We start from the raw sequence: 6,734 nt of genomic DNA, 5'->3' as shown, positions 1-6,734 counted from the left end.
CTACAAGTGTCTGGAACTCTTATGGAGGGATGTGACACCATTCATCCAGAGAAATTCCATAATTTGGTGTTTTGTTGATGGTGGTGGAAAACACTGTCTCAGGCACGACTTCAGAAACTCCCATAAGTGTTCAAGTGGGTTGAGATATGGTGACTGACACAAACATACACACACACACACTTTAAACCTCCTATGCTCCTTTGAGACCCCTCTTTCAAAGTCAGAGGTAGCCAAAATAATGGGGCAACTGGGAATTTTTATACATGACCCTAAGCATGATGGGATGTTAATTGCTTAATTAACTCAGGAACCACACCTGTGTGGAAGAACTTGCTTTCAATATACCTTGTATGCCTTGTTTACTCAAGTGTTTCCTTCATTTGGTCAGTTCCTGTACATAAGCACACAGGCAAACACACTCAATCCCACATGCATACACAGTACATGCATCTATTAGCTATAGTTGAAAAATCTCCAAATGCCTTTCTCTCCAGACTAAAGCGATTTGATTTTTTCAAATGTATAGAGGACAGTTATCCATCCGTATGTTATATTGTACAGTTTCTAGATTATCTTTGCAATGTCCTTTTTTACTCTAAGTGTTGTGGCACTCCTCGCGTCAGCTGTAAAAATGTATGCACTGTCCCCTCGCTATGATGGTACAACCGTGGAAATGAGCGGGTGAATAATGGAGATTTATGTTTGTACTTGACTGGTAATTCTCAAGTTGTGTCCTTTGTTTGTCTTATTTGTGGTTGTATGTCCTGTATTTTCTGTTTTCTGCCCCAATTCTCAAATTGTAGTTGCTACAATAATAAAATAATGGTGGAACATAGGCAGCAGAAGCCGCTAACTAAAATGATTTTATTGATTTTTTGCTTTCTGTTTTCGTGTATTATGTCTGCTTCCAGTATTGTAAATGGGCTAATAGTTCAACATCAGTCTTTATTTACATTGCGCACACAAACTGCACTCGGTGTACCATTATATGAGCAAGTACTGTATACAAGTGAGGTTCTCATTGATAGCTAGGTGTTAGATTTGGAGACCATGAAGATAAACTGCACAGTGACAAAAGGTGTTACAATACACAGTTATTTTTTATGTTGAATACCAACCCTCCTCACTCTACCAAACTCCCCAGTTCGTCCCAATTTATGTATTTTTTTATTTTTTATTTCACCTTTATTAAACCAGGTAGGCCAGTTGAGAACAAGTTCTCATTTACAACTGCGACCTGGCCAAGATAAAGCAAAGCAGTGCGACACAAACAACACAGAGTTACACATGGGATAAACAAACGTACAGTCAATAACGCAATAGAAAAAATCTATATACAGTGTGTGCAAATGTAGTAAGATTAGGGAGGTAAGGCAATAAATAGGCCATAGTGGCGAAATAATTACAATATAGCAATTAACACTGGAGTGATAGATGTGCAGAAGATGAATGTGCAAGTAGAGATACTGGGGTGCAAAGGAGCAAGATAAAATGCTTCCCATAGTTATACATTACTACCGGCCATTACTCACTGACAAAGATTACACCTACTGCACTTTTACTCAAATGAAACAGTTGTACTACTACAAGACAATGAATGTCCACAATCAGATATATTTGAACATTCTATTATTACATATACAGTGAGTGTACAAAACATTAGGAACACCTGCTCTTATCATGACATAGACTGACCAGGTGAAAGCTATGAGCCCTTATTGATGTCACTTGTTAAATCCACTTCAATCAGTGTAGATGAAGGGGAGGAGACAGGTTTAAGAAGGATTTTTAAGCCTCGAGATGAATGTAACATGGATTGTGTATGTGTGCCATTCAGAGAGTAAATGGGCAAGACAAAAGATTGAAGTGTCTTTGAACGGGGTATGGTAGTAGGTGCCAGGCGCACCGGTTTGAGTGTGTCAAAAAACTGCAACACCGGGTTTTTAACGCTCAACAGTTTCCCATGTGTATCAAGAATGGTCCACCACCGAAAGGACATTCAGCCAACTTGACACAACTATGGGAAGCATTGGAGTCAACATGGACCTGTGGAACGCTTTCGACACAATATTAGGAAAGTGTTCTTAATGTTTTGTACACTCAGTGTATGTATGGACTGTGTTCCATTTAATTATGTGGATTGAGTTTAAATATTTAATTCTATGGGATTGAAACCTCTGCACGGAATGTTCATTCCATCATCCATTATGACATGGAACCTTCCATTGTTCACTACATGCAAGGTTCCCAAGAACACACATTTCTCTCAAACAGGTACACATTTCCTTCAGATCCACCATGCTGACAGGGAGAAAGGTATGATTTTTATGTTTTAGGATTATCCTTCTTTTTATTTAACCATTGATATTGCAGATTATTATTAAACCATTATGGTTTATGTATGTACTGCTAATGTAAATAGCATAAGCTTGTTTTAACAATGTGTACACATTTCTCACAATACCCAGAAGAGAACAAGCATCACTGCTAAATGTACTGAGGCTTCCAGGTAATGACCTTTCTACTTAACACACACAGACTGACAGACAGACAGACAAGAGTCCATTTTACCTGGTTACATGGTCAAATCTCAACAGTGACGCTGTAACAGCCCAGGTGGAGGTTCCTGTACCAACCCAGGTTCCTGATCAGCAAGTCCACATGAAGCCATTGGTGAACCCTGTGTTGAAGCCTGTGGTGAATTCTGTGGTGAACCCTGTGTTGGCCCTATTGCAAAAGGTAGGGAGAGTCTAATGTGTTACAAAGATAATGTATCTTAACAGAGTGACATACAGTATCATATTCATTTGTATAGCAATTGACAATAACCATGTACAGTACCAGTCAAAAGTTTGGACACACCTACTCATTCAAGGGTTTTTCTTTATTTTGACTATTTTCTACATTGTAGAATAATAGTGAAAACATCAAAACTATGAAATAACACATATGGAATCATATAGTAACCAAAAAAAGTGTTAAACAAATCAAAATATATTTTATACTTGAGATTCTTCAAAGTAGCCACCCTTTGCCTTGATGACAGCTGTGTACACTCTTGCCATTCTCTCAACCAGCTTCATGACGAATGCTTTTCCAACAGTCTTGAAGGAGTTCCCACATATGCTGAGCACTTGTTGGCTGCTTTTCCTTCATTATGCGGTCCAACTCAGCCCAAACCATCTCAATTGGGTGATAGTCCCACTAAGCGCAAACCAGATGGGATGGCGTATTCCTGCAGAATGCTGTTGTAGCCATGTTGGTTAAGTGTGCCTTGAATTCGAAATCAATCACAGAGTGTCACCAGCAAAGCACCCCCACACCATAACACATCCTCCTCCATGCTTCATGGTGGGAACCACACATGCAGAGATCATCCATTCACCTACTCGGCGTCTCACAAAGACACGGCGGTTGTAACTAAAAATCTCAAATTTGGACTCATCAGACCAAAGGACGGATTTCCACTGGTCTAATTTCCATTGCTCGTGTTTCTTGGCCCAAGCACGTCTCTTGTTCTTATTGGTGTACTTTAGTAGTGGTTTCTTTGCAGCAATTCGACCATGAAGGCCTGATTCATGCAGTCTCCCCTGAACAGTTGATGTTGAGATGTGTCTGTTACTTGAACTCTGTGAACCATTTATTTGGGCTGCAATCTGAGGTGCAGTTAACTCTAATGAACTTATCCTCTGCAGCAGAGGTAACTCTGGATCTTCCTTTCCTGTGGTGTTCCTCATGAGAGCCAGTTTCATCATAGCACTTGATGGTTTTTGCGACTGCACTTGAAGAAACTTTCAAAGTTCTTGAAATTTTCCAGATTGACTGACCTTCATGTCTTAAAGTAAGGATTGTCTGTCTGCTTATTTGAGCTGCTCTTGCCATAATATGGACGTGGTCTTTTACCAAATAGGGCTATCTTCTGTATCCCCTACCTTGTCATAACACAACTGTTTGGCTTAAACGCATTAAAAAGGAAAGAAATTCCACAAATGAACTTTTAACAAGGCACACCTGTTAATTAAAATGCATTCCAGGTGACTACCTCATGAAGCTGGTTAAGAGAATGCCAAGAGTGTGCAAAGCTGTCATCAAGGCAAAGGGTGGCTACTTTGAAGAATGTCAAATATAAATTATATTTGGATTTGTTTAACACTTTGTTGGTTACTACATGATTCCACATGTGTTATTTCATAGTTTTGATGTCTTCACTATTAATCAAAAATGTAGAAAATCGTTTTTTTTATTTTTTATTAAATGGGATGAGTAGGTGTGTCCAAACTTTTGACTCGTACTGAACTTTCAAAATCCCTGTCAGTTCTTTCATTTACTTGCAGCAAGCCGTTGCCAACCCACTTGAGGCAGCTAGGCGACATGGCTACAACATGGACAAATTAGAACAAGTAACCGGAATAACACCCTTCTGGCTCAATGTGGCAGAGAGATTCATCAACGATGTGTGCGATAATGTCTTTCAAGTTCTGCAGTATTACAAGTCTAAAGGGATCCCTGTAGATCTCTCTGATTTCGCTTCATTTCAAGATGTTGGAGATAAGAGAGTCTTTAAGCAGTGGGAGGACTACACAACAGACGAGTTTACCTTGATTGTTGGCCATCTCACTGGGCTCGTCCTCAATAACCTCACGGATAATTTCATGAAGGAGTGCCGAGGGGACATCAGTAAGCACGAGTGTCTGACAGACCTAGGTTTCAACATGGACGTCTGCAATTTTCTTCGTGGATGGGCAGATTTCGCAGTCAGCATGACCGTGGTAAACGGACAGGGGATAAGTCGCACTCCAGGACCACTGCCCATGCCCGCCTGTTGGCCAAGGCGCCATTGTCGACCAACGCCGTGGTCCGAGAGTGCTCTCAAATCCACAAAGACTGGTTTAGAGGAGAGAGCAGGAGTCAACAGAACAGCCAACTCTGGATCAGAATCATCTGGGCCCTTAGTCACCAATAACCACAGTCAGGTAGCCAGCCAGTAGCACACAGAGACGCCCCAAACTGCAGCAGGGACAGAAAGAGATCACAGGTTTAGTGACCCAAACAGTTCTACGGTCGATTGCTGGAAGGCATGGAGATCTACCCAACACCATCCACTGGACATCGGTCAGGCTCTGACATGAAAAAAATTAGCATACTGCATTTCTGTTCTAGCAAAGAGCTCAAATTTGGCAATAAAGGCATTAAACAAAGAAAATCTTGGTTCTTTTACCAATTATTCCCGTACCAATTATTGTCGGTATGGGTGTTGAGATTTGCAGAAGGCCTAAATATTGGAAATTGTCATTTCTTTTTTGTCATGATGCATTTTTTGTTTTCTTTATGAAGGTCAATATCACGGAAAGCTCATGCTATTGCTCCATTATTAATAACATTAGTAAAATGTTGGTATTTTTTGTTGTTGATTGGAGCCTTTACAATGTTGCCCTCAATGCCATTGCACAGTGGCCTAGTTGCAGACGTTCTTCAACTGAACAGCCTATGAACACTGTGGACTCTGTTTGCACATGGACAGCTCCCAGTGCTGAATTCCTAAACTCAGAATGTGGGCCTGTTTCAACATTAGTTTCCCCAAACCAAATCTAATTGTCGTTCTGGAGCAGGGGAAAGAACTGAACATAAAAGGGACATAAATCAGTGTGGTGTCTTCTGCTTCACATTCCTTATCAAGCCACAATAGGGCCCTCCATTCTCATTGCACGTGGTGCGGCATGCCGTGGTCATGTCTCTCGGTCAGATAGTATACGTGGAAAGGATGAAAGAGTCGCTGGCCTTTTATCAATTAGATTGGCTCACCTCCTGCGTCCTCTCTCCTCCTGCGTCCTCTCTCCTCCTGCGTCCTCTCTCCTCCTGCGTCCTCTCTCCTCCTGCGTCCTCTCTCCTCCGTCCTCCTTTTGGAAAAAGGTCAAGGTTAATTGTACAAACCCCGCCCACTCTCCGCCTACCTGGAGGGGAGCCCTCCCCTCATTGGTCGCCACACACCTCCATCAAAGCTTGTTAAGAACAATCACGTCCACCTGAAAGAGGTGGAGCTACACCTTTAAATACCCCACCTGCAGTCAGTTGCCCCCTTTCAACCAAACAGCATGGCTCACTAGAGATGTGTTACTGACTGTGCATATTGTATGACTGTTGTATATGGCGACCAAGGTATTTAATTCCTATTATGTAGATTTGTTGTGCACTTCCCTTATTTGCCGATTGTGTAAAGCTAGCGTTTTGAGTTTATTTTGGGTATGTTTGCCCTTTTTACCCTGTGCCTCTGTTTTACATTACATTAATATAATATTTCTGTCTGTGCCAAGACATCCATTTCTCACCATCCTCTGCGTCTTTCAGCTGTGAATTTTTTTTACCTTTAGAAGCCTACAGACTTTTTCAATAAAAAGTCAAAAGGCTACCCTCGTTCTTGCAGACATGTCCATTATCTCCTATCCAATCTGTTATTTTACAGTAATAGATAAGAGGCGGCGAAGAGCGAAGTGGACAAATGCACTTGTATGAAAACTCTTCTTCAAATTGCACGTCATCAGGCAAATGAGTCCAGGGGACATGGGGAACTATGCTGCAACCTGATGGTCTGGAGGTAGAAGCTATTGGCCAGTGACAGTTTGCCATGGTACTGCCCACGTCTGAGTGATGGAAGTAGAGAGAACAGGCCGTGGCTGAGGTCCCTGATCTTGGCCTTCCTGTGACACCTGGTGATGTCCTGGAGGGCAGGCAGTGTG

The sequence above is a fragment of the Salvelinus namaycush genome, chromosome 27 (genome assembly GCF_016432855.1).
Source record: "Salvelinus namaycush isolate Seneca chromosome 27, SaNama_1.0, whole genome shotgun sequence".
Lineage (NCBI taxonomy): Eukaryota > Metazoa > Chordata > Actinopteri > Salmoniformes > Salmonidae > Salvelinus > Salvelinus namaycush.
This window is presented reverse-complemented; position numbering follows the sequence as displayed.